At 38.9% G+C, this 16673-nt stretch overlaps 1 protein-coding gene across 4 annotated transcripts in view; it reads right to left on the reverse strand.

Annotated features, from left to right (window-relative positions):
• Positions 1–16673, reverse strand: part of ripor3 (RIPOR family member 3) — a 65219-nt gene that overhangs the window by 34841 nt on the left and 13705 nt on the right. For 2 of the 4 annotated variants that reach the window (XM_063473691.1, XM_063473692.1), the window contains exon 2: positions 14462–14554. The exons of the other annotated variants lie outside the window; for them this stretch is intronic. The gene's annotated coding sequence lies outside the window, so the exon portion shown is untranslated. The remainder of the gene's footprint in view (positions 1–14461; positions 14555–16673) is intronic. 4 annotated transcript variants of the gene reach the window in all.

A 16673-nucleotide genomic window follows, 5' to 3' on the forward strand; every position in this document is an offset into this window, starting at 1 on the left:
CTATACTCCGAGTATGGCAGCGTTGGTCTGTTGGCTCGCCCACACACCGTAGATTCAGGTTGAACAATCTCAGAAAATGGAAATAAAATCAATAACTTACAGGGTGCACCATTCAATATAAGGTTTATGCCACAATGGTGCTAAATTAACATTAGTACATTTTAAATGCAATGTTTTATGAAAAAAAAGCAGAAAAAAACAAAACAATTATTTTGTTTTGGTTAAAATGCCAAATTAGGTTTTTTTTTGCCCTCCTGACAGAAAAATTTGTTTTAGTCATCTAGTGCTACGCTGTTATGCTTGAATCAATGTAAATCAATGCTTAAAGTCCTGCTGGCTTAAATACGGGTATAAAAACATTCAGTTTGTTTCTTGGCTGATAAATAACAATCTTATTTTCTGTTGATTTATAAAGTATTTTGTCTTCTTGTTTTTGTGAGAGGTGGTCTAATAAACGTGTTAAGTAATTTAATAATAGTTAAACAATTAAATGACAAAAACGTACTTGTTTTTCCACTATCTACTATAGAAATGTCTGCTTCTATAGTAGACAGAATAAAAGGATGACCAAAAATTTTTAAAAAGCATAAAAAGTATCTTTTCCTCTTTCAGCTGTCTCAATCTGTCATTAAAGTTTAAAATGATACCCTGATACAGGAAAGGCTTTGTTCCTGTTCATTTAGGGCAGGGGTGGGCAATCTCAGTCCATGAGGGCCGGTGTCCCTGCAGGTTTTAGATCTCACCTTGGGTCAACACACCTGAATCACATGATTAGTTCGTTACCAGGCCTCTGGAGAACTTCAGGACATGTTGAGGAGCTAATTTAGCCATTTAAATCAGCTGTGTTGGTTCGAGGACACATCTAAAACCTGCAGGGACACTGGCCCTCGTGGACTGAGATTGCCCACCCCTGATTTAGGGGCATGGACATGTTGATTGGCAGGTGTTCTGGACCAGGCTACAAAGCCTCTGCGTGTTTGAGCTGGACCTCTTAACTGTGTGTGTAAGTTTGGTGCCTTTTGAAGCATTTTTAGTGGAATATCTGACAAATATTATGGCTTGCTGTGTGGTACAGACCATTCACATTGTGCTTCAGTTTTGGTGAGTGAATAAATTCTAGTGTTTTATTAGTTTGGTACTTTGGCACCAATTCACCAGTAATCTGCACCCTGACAGTTTATGACTGCAAGATTTCTGGTTGGCTAATAAATTAGCACTCCACTCTCATCCATATTATGTAACTTCTGTCTTCTGGAAGCAACCAAAATGCTAAAGCTGAAGCGCAAAATGAGCGGGAGACGTCAGTGTCTACATCCATGTTTTATACTGCCTGTGATATACACCTGTGACCTCTCCAAGTGTCTTGTAGAGTGGGGTTTGGTTTTTCAGTGCCTTTTTCTTTGTTTTGATCCTGATTGTTTTTGGTTTTTTTTGTCAGGGTCCTGGGTTTTTGACTGAAGTGTTTTGAGTTTCCTGCGTGTGTGGGTTTTTTTTTTTTTGGTCACTTTGTATTGTGAATTATCTTCTCATTGTTGGTCTTTTGTTACTCCCTCGAGTCTAGTTTCTTGTGTTCCATGCTTAGTATTTCTCTCTGTGTATTATTTATCATCTCTAGTCTTTTGGTTCTTAGAGTTCTCTGCCGTATGGTTATGTCTCTGTGTTTCTTAGTTGCTCTGTCTCCACAGTGTCAAGTTCGAGTCTGTGTTATACTTCGTGTTTTACTTTGAAGGTCTGTGTCTCATGTAAGTGTATCCTGCTTTGCTTCCTTGTCTCGTCAGTTCTGATTTCCCCCAGCTGTGCTCTCCTTCTGTGTCTCATTCCCTCGTTATTCCCCAGTGTATTTAAGCCCTGTTTTTCCTCTGTCAGTGTCACGTTGTCCCTCATTGCTGTGTGTTACTCTCTCCCTGTGTTTCCTTATGAACTTAGATTTCCCAGAGTAGTTTTGTTTTGTATGCTTTTCCCCTGCCAGCCAATAAAGCTGAGTTTTCTTTTTTTTTTTTTTTTTTCAGTTTAAACCTTGTGTCTGAGAGCCTGCATTTTGGGTCCAACTCCTGCCTGCCACACAGCGCTTCTTGACATTTTTGACTTTACTTGTGGTTTCAGATTTTGTTTCAGCATTTCTTTTTTAAATTCTTAGTAAAAACTCCTTAATTTTTCTTTCTCAGGTCCCTTATTTGGATAACTATGATGGTGTGAGTTGTAGACGATTGCTGATGTCTATGAAAATGTTTATAGCTGCATCACCAAAAAATATAAGACAAGCAAAATCTTATTTTGCCTAAGTTACCAAAAGAGCATTTCCTTTACGGCAGTAAAGAGAAAACAATAACAGAATGCAATAAAGGCTGACAAAGTGAAAAGGTCAGTCGGTTTTATAGAAAAGTACTGTGTGTAAACATACAGTCTGGATGCCATCTGCTCAGGCTCTTTCATGTGGTTCCTCTAAATGGCAAGTCTAGTTAAAGCTAAAACAACAACATGACTATATTTTTGCCATTGGCTGTTTCTTCTAAACAGCCTTTATGTAATGATCTGTGTATGATTGTGCAAACCTCCTTATTCAGCATGTTAATAAACCACAAAGATGTTTGGCTGAACTTTGTTATTACTAACAACCCAAATTTGCTAAGGTAGAACTAAATTGCCCCCTTTATCCGATTTTGCTGAACTGATATGTTGAACGTTATCATGTTTTGTTTATGCAGTTTTAGATGATTTACATTCAGCCTAATTTTTGAGTCATTGTTGCTTCAGTCACACAAACAAGCATGTATTTATACACTCTTTTATTTTATACATACAGGACTTCCATCATACACGGATGGATGCATCACAGGGGCAAAATGCAAATCATCATATTAGTGGATGACACACTGTACCTCCTTAACCACAAGCATCCAGCTGTTTCAGTGTGTATAAGATGTGATACTGTTATCATAAAATGCTGGATCTTATGCATTTGCTAATGTGATTATCTCACACTCAAAAAATTATTCTTCATCCCCCAAAAACATGAAGCCATAGTTTTGAGTCAAATGCAGCTTTAGGTTTATTTATTCAAATAATTAATCGTTAAAGAAAACATGCTCACTAGAAACTGAATGTATGATATAATTAAAGTACTTAAAGTCAGCATTTGTGGGTAAATACGTTTTTTGAATGTTTGTATACTTCAGCCTCTTTGGTGGCCCTGAGAGGTCGAGCACACTGCAGCTTAAGAAAATACCAGCAAATAGAAAAACGCTGCAAAAGAACCCAAAACAAAAACAAAAAAACACTGCGAAAGCTAAAGGAAAAAAAAATCACAAACACAACGGAAGTGTTTTTGTTAACACAAAAATGTGACAGAACACCTGCGAAAGTGACACCCTAACAATAAACGGCTAATGACACACATGTATCTACAGTATTATTTGAATCACGTGATTAAAACACAGTGACCTGCGTCTTTTTCTTCCTCACAACACAGATCAACCCTCCGCTTCCTTTAAGTGTGTCTCAGTTACAGTCTCTTCACATGTTTTCTGTCACTGACCCGCCCCTTTTATATTGTGTCCCCAGGATCTCTACTATTTTGTTGCATCGTTTTGTTTTTTTTCTTCTTCTTTTTTTGGCTTTAAAAAAAAAAATCTGTTGTGTTTTATTTAACTTCTGTTGTGTTTTGGGTGCTTTTGCAGGACAAGTGCACTTGTCCTCTCGGGGCCACCGTATAAGCCAGAGTATAAATGTTTCATGCATTTAAAACACTTGGAAAAGAGCACGTGCAACAATACTGGAGGTATGGGAGATCAAAACTTCATAAAACTAAATCAAGGTCATCCACACTAAGTTTGGCACCCTGTGGCAAGGGTTTGAATCAATAGTATGGTAGAAATACTGAATCCTGCCAATGTAAGTAGTTCAGAATAACCCACTTTGGAGTCCTGACCCAGAATGTGAAACTCACACTGTGGTCCTGATGCCAAAATCAACAGAGTCACCGAGCAACCAAACTTAACAGATGGGGATAGGAAATCCAGGTCTGATCATTATGAACCAAAGTTAGCCAAGACACACACACACATACATGCACACACACACATATACACACACTTGGTTTTTCCCTGTGGAGGAAGTTGAAGTGTCTTTTGTTTTACAAGGATAATATTTTTCAGTACATGTTTCTAGCCTCTTAAATCTAAATCTGTCCTTAAGGGAATCCTCAAGGTTAGACAGCTCTATGACAACAAAATGCAGCGGCTCGAAGTGGGCCAATTATGCTCATTATAGCTCTCTTTTTGTCCTTGGACTCTACTAGAGCAGATTTGAATGCTTCATTATTTAAAACTTTGGGCATGTTTGATTTGATTATTCAACACTGTGACCAGATAGGTATGACAGAAAATGTTTTACAAATGAACTTTATATCACGACTGCGGCAGCAGTCGTGTGGTGTTTGTGTGAAAGGACCCAAAATGCAGGCACTTGCTGTGATGCGAGGAAGCTTTATTGTAGAAGGTGAAAATAACAAAGACGAGGACAGAACTAAACATAAACCTAAACTGGGAAAACTAGTAACAAACAAAACTCGAAACCATAACTCACAGAACAACATGCAGTAAAAAACATAAGGAGGTGACACAGGGGATGAGGAGTGGAGAATGAAGAGGAGCGAGACACCAAGTTACACAGATGGAGCGACAACGAACAGAGGCAAACACACACTATAAATACACACCAGGTAATGAGGAAATGACACGTGGGGGTGGACACAGCTGAAACTAATGGCATAACGAGACACAGACCTTCAAAGTAAAACGGGAAACACACAAACTCAGGGACACGAAGAGAGCACAGGGGGGAAGAACACAGGAAGGAACAATAAAACACTAAAAACCAGAACCAAAACCCTAAGAACTAGAAAACAACCCGAAACATAAGATGCCACCAATAATAAACACAAAACACTGGGTCTAACGACCCAGGACCATGACACTTTACTGGTACAGAATTACAAGAAATCTAACTGAATGAGTGTATTTTAATGCAGATCACGATATTTGCCTAATCTGAGCAGTCTGGGGTTAAAACTGAAGCAAAAAGAACGTGAAAGCAATCATTTGATCTAAAATGTCATTTCCCCCTTCATTTGTGAGGTGGAAACACTCCACTCCACTTCGCTGTTGTTTGAGAAACAGTCAGGTGGGTCATTTCATTGCAGAAGCAAACAGATCACTCGTTGGTTCAAGTTTTCAGAAGTGAGTGTGGCACAGAGCTTAACAGAAGAGCAGCAGAGGTGAAAGAAAGTAAATAAACATGAACACTTATCTAGTAGGCACATACAGTTCATATCTGTGAATAAACTGACAAACAGGAAAGCAAAGGAGCAAAGAAAAGCAACACACAATGCCTACGAAGCCTTTAAAGACTGTTTAAATTGTTAAATATGCAATAACTGCTGAAATAAATAGATGAGTTGGAAAAGATGCACTACATGAAGTAGGAAGATATGCACGTGCACATTATTTTTGACACTGTATGCATGTAAAAAATAAAAATTGCTGCTAAGCTAAGACACTACATTAGCATTCAAAGGGCCATATTGCACTGCTGTACGGTTACTATAAACCGAAACTTTGTTCTTCTTTCCATTTTTAAAGCTCATTTTAAGAAACAGACAGCTGAGTGGATGCTTTAAGAAATGACAAATGGAGAGCGTTTGTCATTTCTCAGTTTGAAGCAGAATTATATACTCTGGCTGAATGCCACATTAACCAGCTGTTACAGGCAAAGAATGTGATACACACCCCGAGCATAAGCATAAAGTTTGTTTCAGTAGTCGCATACTACACCTGTCTCCACCTGTCTGCTCTGTTACAGCAGCTGGCTGAGCACGCAACATTAGAAAAGAGCACAAAAATCATCTTTAAAAACCTTCAGATTAGTCTGATTAAATGGAATTTTTACTTTTTCCTAAACTTTAAATTTGATCTCCTTTGAACCACCAAACATCAAACACATGTGCGGCAGAAAAAGACTTACAGAGGGGAGGACGCAGGGTTGTGGTTGTTAGCATGATAGTAAAAGATAATGCACAGTGAAGCATAATGAAACTTAAACAAGAAACAAAAACGGAATATTAGATCATTGTTGGAAAAAGAAAATTACAGGCCGAAGAAGAATTATAATTCTAAACAGCGTATATAATATGATACATCCCAACAAAACCAGTTAAATGCTGAACATCTGTGGAGAATATAAAAATCACACAGACAAGAAATGTCCCAGATCCCCTTTAACAATGTTTAAAATCCTGACACACCCTGAACTTCTGTAAATGTGCTGCTTAAAGGGATCCGGGTCACACTGACATGAACAGCTGAGGCTGCTGGATGTTGTAACTGCCAGTTTAAGCGATACATAGACTCTAAGTGTTTACAGTGAGAAAAAGCCTAAGTAGAACCTTCTGGCCTACTTCGTATGCACTGACTGCACATGTTATTCTTAATTTTAAAACTTGTTTCGAGCCTGAGATTTACCCTTGGATGCCTGAAAGTGGCCCGTTTGACAAACAGAAATCTTGCGTACTGAGAGCGATGTTAGACCGTAATTCTACATTCCACATGACAATAAAACGGCATTTTTATTGGACATCCACGAGAAGACTTTTAAAGTTTTTGGAAAAAGTTCAGATCCAGTCTGTGGAAACAAATTGTGACACATAAAACTGTGCAGATTCATGACCAAAGCTGAGACAGAAATATGAATACGCATTCTTCCTGTCTGATTTATAAAGCTGCATGCGCACCTTGCTGTGCTTTTTAGTCAGTAGTAATTGTGAGTATGGGCCAACCTGTTAGGGCCTTATTTTTCACCTCTACTCCTTACTTTAACAGCAAGAGGAACAAGAAAGACATGCAGTTCTCTGACGGGAAAAATGCGGCCACCTGACAGGGCAAATGTTCAACTCCATTAAGGACGTAGACACAGGATGGGTGTTATATCTAGTAACTACTTTCTAGCAGAACGTCTTGCTGAATCATTTCTCTACAGTTGTTGCTCCCATGTGGACACATAAAACACATTCACCCATTAAAATTTGTATTTTCTTATAAAATACTTTCCTGCAACAAAAGATCGCTATAGCAGGTAGCTTCACATGTTTGTTTTGGCAGAAGTTTATGCTGAAGGATGTGTTTCCACCTGGAGTCAAACCAACAACCTTTCACTTGCCAACCAAATGTGTTAACCACGACACCTCTGTAAGTGTAATTAGTACATAAAATAAATCAAACAAAAAACTGATACCGATTAAACGAAACTGAACATTTTGCTCTACAGCTTAAAATATGTAAAAACAAATATACAGATTAAAAATAATGAGGCATTCATTTGTGTGCTTGACCACCTTTGTTACTTGTACATTCACGACCGCTGTTCCAAAACAAAAAGTTTTAATGTTGAAGCAGAGGTTTAATTAAAACATTAAAAATAATAATGTTATAGCCAGTTAGTTAAGGGCAGCACGGTACCGGTTAGCACTGTTGCCTCACAGAAACAAGATCCTGAGTTCAATTCAGCACCAGGCCGGGGCCTTTCTGTGTGGAGTGTTCAAAGATATGCAGTTAGTGTTAGGTTAACTGATGATTCTACGTGTGAATGGTCATCTCTATGTGTTCGCCCCGTGATAGACTGGTGACCTGTCCAGTGTGTACCCTGCCTCTTGCCCTAAGACAGACAGAGATAGGCTGCAGCCCCCTGCAACCCTGAATTGGATAAGCAGTAGAGATTGAATGGATATTCTAGTTAGTTATGGTATGGTTTATTATTATCAGTTTTCTACTGTGATCCAATCTGCTTGAAACTTAAACTCAAATGTTAGTTATACTTTATTGTGTTTGAATAGCTGTGTTCATGTAGCTGTGGTAAATAAGCTACATCAAACCTAAAATACAAAGTGAATGACCTGTGTCACGAGGAACTGCGTGCGACAACAACCTCGCTGCTTCTTTCTTATCTCTTGGGTAAACTATAGATTTTTTTTTTTTTTTCCTGGTATGATTTTCTAATCACTTTTGCTCCTACAGAATATTAATACAATGCCCGTGAACGCGTGAAACCCAAGTTGTTATCAAGTTAGCTAATCAGCCTCGCCCACGTTATTCTTTTGTAAAAAACACAAACAAGCCCAATTTATTTCTCATCTGTAGTTTTTATTCATGAAATTACATTATTTGCACTCTTATTTTGTTTGTTTATTTTATGATCAGTTTTAGATCCTGCTGTTTCCATTCAGCCAGGCCTCACACCAGTGATTTCTCCAATGATTAATTAGCTGCTTGTTAGCCGGAGGAGGTGCAGGCCACTGACTGCAGCTGCTGAAGCTGTTGTTGGGAATCAAAATCTACACGTTTCACTGTGATTGAAAAATGAATTATTGGAACAACTTGAGCAAATGAAACTGAGAACAGTGGAAAATTATATTAATCAAATAAGAAAAGAAAATGCTGTAATTAAAGGTTTGGTTTTTTTTTTTTTTTTACTGAAGAAAAGAACAAAGAATAAATTATGTCTGGAATGTGATTTGAATGAGAAATGAGGAACAGACATTCCTCAAGAGATAAGACAATTTGAAGGGGAACAAAGGGGGAGAAGTGTGTGTGTGTGTGTGTGTGTGTGTGTGTGTGTGTGTGTGTGTGTGTGTGTGTGTGTGTGTGTGTGTGTGTGGTATCTGAGGTGTTTGTCTGAAAGAAGGCTGGGGTGCCATCTGGTCTTAAAAAGTTTGCTGTGACCTGCAAGTGATTTACTGGGTCCCATGCGGTGTGGAGGTGGGAGGTTGGGGCCTTCGTATGTTTTGTATGTTTTTAAGTGTGTGTGGATGTGAACACATAAATGTTTGAAATGTGTCTGCTTGTGTGTATATGTGCGTGTTTTCTACCACACATGATGTGCAGGCCCCTTGTGAGGGTCTACTGCAAGCTAACAGCTCTGTGACCATGCCCCCCCCCCCCCCCACCCCCCCCACACACACACACACACACACACACCCACACACACACACACACACACACACACACACACACACACACACACACACACACACACAGAGTTCCAAACTGCATGCAAACCTCAGAAGGATTTAATTTCCTTCTTTCTCTTCCTCCCCTGCAGGGTGTGGTTGTTTGACAGCGTGTTTTAAATGTGGTTGGTGCTCACTGGTAATCACTCTCATTCTGCTCGGCGTAATTAAGCTCATTTCCACTTCCACATTCACTCGGGTTTGGCTTTGTAGTCTTCTGTTACTTTTGTCGATCACACTGAAAAAAGCGAGAGCCATCGATGAGACACGTTTGTAAGGGATGTATAGGAAATCCTGAAGAGTTATGGGACCATAGGCATGTCTCATCCTATGAACACATTCTTTCTCAGGAGGCCTAAAAAGGGAATTTGAATTGCATTTGCTAATTTCTTGCAACCATCACTTACAGTTGCAGGATGTCAGGGTGCATGCGGTATTAGAGGAGGTTCTCTGGCAGAACCTCCTCTGTAGCTCCATCGATTTTGCAACACATGACATGGTCAAGCTTACATCCCAGCACTGAGACGATGCAATATCTGTTATTAAAATGCACCCTCTGGCATTTAGAGATTTCTGACTGTGGTGCTGGATTTTGTTGAGATGCTGACTCACTGTGTCAAAGCTGTTGCGCACTTTTTAATTTAGAATATTGAATGGGTGTAACCGAGGGCCTTTCGAGTTTACTTTGGTCGAGTGATGAGGACAAGGAGAGCGATTCCATGTCAAACTGTCTTTTAGCGACATGAGCCAAATTTTATTTAGAAAAGGTAAATAAACAAACAAACTCATAGTTTTTGACAATTCCTTATTCAAACACAACAAAATAAGTTCTCAGTGTTTTCCAGAATGACTTTTGAACACAGCTGAGGTGCATACCTACTATAACCTACAAGAAGCCACACATGCACATCACTGCAAACATTGCAGTCATTCACATTAGTCTTTCACCGAATCGAATCTTACCTTTGCAAAACTTTAAGCCTTTTGTTTAGAGACCTCTTTCTGGTTAGTTTCCATCTCACTGCTGCCCTTTCATTAATTTTCTAAGAAGAAATATTAACAGTCACTTTAAACTTGTTAAAAACTCTGGCCCGTGGGTCTCCTAACTCCTTTGAATCCTGGGTCTGTGCCTGGAAGTCTCTGCCAGTAATTCCTCTGAGTGTGCGAGTTTCTGTTTTCTCCTGTTCAGTCCTTGTCTTGTCTCTTGTGCATTAGTCATTAGAGAAAACATGTTTTCTAGTTTTCCTCTTCCATTCTGCCCTCTTTATTTTGTTTAGCTTTATTTTATTTTTTTTATTTCTAATTGTTTTTCTTATATAGAAATATATATTTCCATCATTTTCCCCGCCCTCTGCTAACTCCCAACAGTCTCTGGCTCAGATATAATCCGTGATAATTAGAGGAGAGCTTTAAATTACTTTGAATGCTCCTCAGGGATTTTCACCCAATTTCCAAGTAAACAAGAACCACAAAGAATCATTTATCTTCTCGAGAGCAAACCTACGAATCTGTGAATGTTGTGTTAGTGTAGTTAGTTGTGATAAATCAGCAGATGAAAGAGATTCTTCAGCAAGATGAGAAAAAAGATAGTGTGAAGGGATTTGAAACATTTAATTATCTTCTATTTAAATTGAAACATTTGCTAATACTTAAGCTGTTTATGTCTGGTTTTAGATCATCACTGACACTGGTTGACACTTCTGGCTCATTTCCAGCTGAAATGTAATTGGCTGGCTCTTTTTGAAGGGGTCAGAGGTGAGAGATGACTCATGTCCCCCAGGGTGAAGAACTATGTTGTTCTGGATGGAGGTGCACATGCGTACACACTGTTAGCTCATGACATTCCTAAAATAGCAAGCGTAGCTGCTGGGTGTTTAACCTACTCTGTCTCCTGTAAGCTTCAGTAATGTAATGAGTGCTGTGCTGCTGCAGACTGCTGCAGCTCCTCGAACATCTACACCGTGCTGTGGCAAAACCCAAAACAGTGTGGTCTGATACTGGGGATGTGAGCATGAGTCTGACTCCTTGTATTTTCCCTGTGATGGAGTGGTGAACTGGATGTTAGAGAATAAAGATGTTAGAGAACAAAGACAAAATGAAGCATTTTTCCCACATCCACTTGGGGAAAAATGTTTTTTTTCTGTAAAGAAAAAAGAACCCAGCCACCAACGGGCAAAGCAAACTAGCACAGTATAAACACAATATCCCCCACTGTTTATCTTTCGGTGCTCTTCACAAAACATTATGGGTACACACTTATGCCAAGCATGATCCTATGGTTTTAGGAGAAAGAGGAAGCACTAAACTATCACAATAATCTGTCCTCACAGGAAAAAATGATCATATCTTTCACTGGTTTCTACACACAGATGGGTGTTTCCACTTCAGATAACTGATCAGATAAACCGATGGAGTGCTTTGGTTTGCTGTAGGTATAAAAATTACCTGATCAGGTTTAGTTTTGCAAATATTCACACATTAGAAAACTTAGTGCTCTATGGGTGCCAAGTTCCCCTCCATCTACAGCATACATTTTACAGGCAATGATTCCCATTCCCATTAGAAACCACCTAATTGTGAACTTAATAATCGAGTCTTGAGTAATTCCTGCTTGCAGAGTCGACTTATCTGGTTGTTTTCTGGCCGGCTCATCCACATGGGGAATTTTTGGCTTGAGACATCATAAATTCTCCCATTATAATCAGAGGGTGGAGAACAAAGGAAGAGAGAATTATGTCAGGGTAAATATGTCACACTTTTCTGTTTTGGTGTGTAGCCATTTCCCTGCTGAAGAGTCTGAATAACATAAACATCTAAAAGCATCGCAGTGCTACGATCCCCAGTGACTAATGTTCTAATCATTTAGCAGAATCAGTCCCTCGTGTCCATACCACATGCTGAGGTTTCTGTTTTCAGGTCATTTGAACCATTGTTTTTAATAGTGAGTGAATTAGCACGGAGCTGGACATCAGCTAACAGTCTGCTCTGTCAAAGTGTCAAACTGTTTAGAGTTAGAGAGTCTGCAGAGCAGAGGAGGGATGGGCATGTTAGGAAAGAGAGAAGGTGACACAGAATCACGAGGGGGTCAGTGGGGGTAAAATACTCAGATGGGAAATACTAGTAGAAAGTCTTGACAACATTTTGCCTTGTTTACCCTGCATTTTCCTGCTAATTTATCTACAAGCATTACTCTTGAATGTTTTGGATTTAGCTGTAAACTACAACTTATACCTAAGAACGTGAAACACAATTTACACGAAATAAAAAAATTGGTTGTTGAGTATTTTTCACACATCCCATTTCACAAAGTCTCTATTTATGTCCCCATTAAAAACTGAAATTCAACTAGAAAGTTCGTCATTCTTTTAATTAAAGCCAAAGTACATTGAACTCTTTAAAACATTGAATTTATTACATATTGACATAAAAATACCAGCTAATTATTAAAAAACAACCTTTCAGGAAGATAATATGTTGCTTATGAAACAAAGGTTTGAAGACAATGTTTGTTTCCACAGTGCAGTATAACATGGGCCAAAAATTATTTTGAAACCTAGTGATCTGTTGTACTTCAGATGTTTTCATATGGAAATGATAAATCAATAGGAGACCCCTGCCCTCCCATTATATATTTCATTTGAGGCAACACCCTGGACACAGTCTGCCAATCTAACAAGCATGTCTTTGGATTGTGGGAGGACACCCACAGACTCAAGGAGAACATAAAAACACCACACAGATGTAACATCTAGCCGGTACACTTAAACCCAGAACTGTCCTGTTGAGAGGAGGCAACTAATTGCTGCATTACTGCCACACCTGACACAGTAACATCCATCCATCCATCCATCCATCCATTTTCTTCCACTGGAAGAGGCTGGAGCCTATCCCGCCTCCTGCAGGGGGAGAGGTCGGGTACACTCTGGACAGGTCACCACAGTAACATGTTTGATCAAACAAAGTATCACAGAATGGTACTTTAGATTCAAAAATTAGCCACAGGCATGAATATGAGTGTCTCTCAAAATGCATTAGCCCTGTGACAGACCGGTGATCTGGGATATGCTCCAGTCTCCCAGTGACCCTGAACTGGATAAATGGAGGATGGATGGATGCATAGAGTTTTAAGCTTTGCCTTACTCTTTTTCTCTCCTCTCCACTTGTTTCCCCATTCACTCCCTTTTGTTTTCAGGTGCTCAGACGACTTGTTCCGCCCCACTTTAACGGAAATGGAAAAGAAGGCTTTATCTGGCAGTTAAGCAGCTCTCCCATGCTTTGTTTTTAATGTTTCTTCTTTTGTCTTTCTGAAGATGGAAGTATGTTTTCTCTTTTTTTTGTACCTTTGTTGGATAGGATGCCAAACTATCTATATGATGCAGTTACAGTGTCTGCTTTACTTTCTCTTTTGTTTTCATTTTCACTATGACAAGTAAAAATACAGTTATATTTATTTGCTGCAGGAGTGCAGCAAGTACAGAAATCTGCTTGTAGTCTTCTGTGTTTAAAAAACAAAAATACACTATGTGACGACACCAAGAAGACAGATGAAGACACACAACTTCTATATCCGGAAATAATATAAAATATTGACACTGGTAACTTTTAAGAATATTTCCCATTTTCGTTTTCCTTTTGTCTGCTGACTTGTCCTCCACCTCATTCTGTGGACCTCCCTAAGTCCTCTCTTGCTGCCTGTCGCTCAACCCCAGCCCTCTCTCCCTGCTGTGTGTTGTGTTATGTGGTGATATCCAGGGTTCCTGTGTGTTTAGACCGAGATAGGGCAAAGATTAAAAGACTCTGAAGTAACTTAATCTCTTAAAGCTATTGACATAAACTCTTTCGCACACAGCGTACATCTCTATTTTCCTGTGGAGATACAAACATCTGGACTCACGTCCACGCACACACGCGCGTACACACACACACACACACACACACACACACACACACGCACACACTTGCCTGGTTTCTCTACATCCTCAAAGATACAAACATCTGTACTTTCCACCACACACATACACAACCCTGCCAAAGACAAAGGCATGCTTGCGTGCACATTCGACTTGATCTTCAAAAGATGAAAAACATCTGTCTGGCCCAACACACTTGTACAGATGTGCACACACACAGTGACTGTTTACATCAGTGTGCACCGGCCAGTTGATGAACATAAACTTCATCTGATTATGTTCATCAATAAACAGCTTGGTGTGGAACTATGTGAGCAATGGCGACGATAACTTTGGCATCCAGATGTGGATTACACTTAAATCCAAGCTGTTTATGTTTATCAGGCTAACTTCCAGTTGTTCATGGGAGCAGCAGGATCCAGATAGAAGAAAGATTTATCGTGAACTGACAAAAAGCTTTAACATGAGCCAGTTTGCCACTTTCTGTTCTTACTTTGTTGTCCTGTTTTGTCTGTTTCGGAGACGTCCAAGCTGTAAAGCTGTCAGGGCTCAGTTCCAGCTCCTGTCACTGCATCTTCGTACAACACTGAAACAATAAGAAAATGAAAAAAGGTTGGAGTCTGCCGTAAAGTGTAGAATGAAAATGAAACTGTCATGCTTTAAAAGCACTGCCGTTTTCATGCATGATCAACAATCCACAAATGCCTATTTCTGATCACAGTAGCTGTGTATGAATAAACTTTTAAGCTGGCCTGAACCTCAGAAAAGGCAGAATCTGTTTGAAAAATAAAATGAACCACTTCACTTCTCTCACCACAAACACTGAAATCAACTCAAAAGATGTCGTTTAAGTTTATATTTCTTTATCTCCAACATAGAACTCAAAAATCTCAGAGCACTTCACTTGGTCTGGTCAGTTGTTGCAATGTTATACATAATCTCCTTGTACTGAACGTATTAATTTGTTCCGTTTGCTGTCATATATGTAACTAAAGCTTTGTATGGTCTACAATTAAACTGTATGCAGTATATTATAATAAGATTGCCAAAGGTAGCATGCATACGATAAAAAGTATTGGTCCTAGCACAGAACCCTGTGGAACTCAATGACTTGTTTTTGTGTGTGTGTAAAACTTACCATTTATGTGAATAAACTAGAATCTACTGTATAAATATAACTTAAACCAGGGCAGTGGGTTCCTTTGACCCAACTATATCTTTGGTGTCAAATTCAGCACAAGGCTAGAGCTTTTTCCTTAAGATGATATGCCAAGTGCTATAATAAACTGTAAATCTTGAATGAAACTTTAATCTGAACATTGCTGTATGATTTGCAAATTGTTAAATTTCTTTTTAGAAATATAGGGGAGGTTGACTTCAGGTCAACAATGAGCTTTAATGGTCTTTAATGCTCTCTCAGATGTAGTTTTGTGTTTTTCTACATGTTTTTCCATTTGTCTTGGTTTAATGCACAAAGACTCATTGTTTGTTTATCCCTCTTTACCTGACTGACCCACAGTATTTCTACAGTAAGTTTTTTTTTAGGTGAGTGGAAAGCAAGAGGGAATCCATATTTAGTCTATATGGACTAAACTAAGAGTGAAATGTAACTATTTCCATTTTTCTGCATTCTTATTTCCTAGTTTGTGTCTCTCTGTCGTTCTTTTCACATTTTTTGATCTTTGATTTGAGGGACACAAAAAGAAAGAAATGGATATGAGAGGAAGAGGAGGACAAGATGTGGAAAAGCTCTGGGTTTGTAATCATACAAACTCCCCACAGTATTCCTCTTTGATTAAACTGGCTGTCTACACCACCTAAACTGAGCTCCAAGCATGCTGAACAACACACCGCACAAATGTAGAGTTTCAATTTTTATGCAAAATCACACGTTTTTCTATCTCTTTTTCCAGTACAAACATAACGTAGATTATTTTTTCTTCTCCAGTTCAAGTATAAATTTATGTTTGCATACCGTATGTTAATCCTCTGTGCGTGTTTGTGCCTGCCTGCGAATGCCTCTATATAACAGCTACTTCAGAACAAATGAAATTCTTATCAGCTGTTGTATTTTATCTTTAGAGATAAATTTCACTCTGTGTTGAGTCTACTGCCTCTGTAGGTTTTAGCTTTCCATATGCTGCAGACACTGGGTTGTTGATTTAAGACACTAATAGATTCAACAAAACGTGGAAGGAAAGATGCTCACAGCAGATGTATTATATGATACCGGAGGGTCCTGTGGCAGGAGACTGAGATTTACCTCAACTACTGGTGGAAGCTTGTTAGAATTTAAAGCTGTGATATATCACACTGTTTTAATGACAAGACCAGTCCTGCTTTTCAGTGCTGAGTTAAGACAAAATCTGTAATTCAAATCTGTAAATTTAAAAAGCACAAATGGACCCAGCACCTGCATTCAAACTTATGTTTGTGCCATCATGCAACTGTTTAATGAAAGGAGCTCATTTCTATTTCCTTATTTTGTATTCTTGGACTCTATGAATGTAGCTTTGGAATTAAATTGTGAACCTAAACTGAATTTTCTGAACTCAAGTTTTTAATTCACTGCAAACTGATTCTGCAAATGCACAGATTATTTTGTTGAGTTGTTCAAGGCCTCTGTTCAGGGCAGTGTATGTGGCACATGGCATTTTGTGTTAAACTGAACAGAAACCATCCCTCATCAACACAAACTGAAAGCA

This window comes from Pelmatolapia mariae, linkage group LG5 (assembly GCF_036321145.2).
Source record: "Pelmatolapia mariae isolate MD_Pm_ZW linkage group LG5, Pm_UMD_F_2, whole genome shotgun sequence".
NCBI lineage: Eukaryota > Metazoa > Chordata > Actinopteri > Cichliformes > Cichlidae > Pelmatolapia > Pelmatolapia mariae.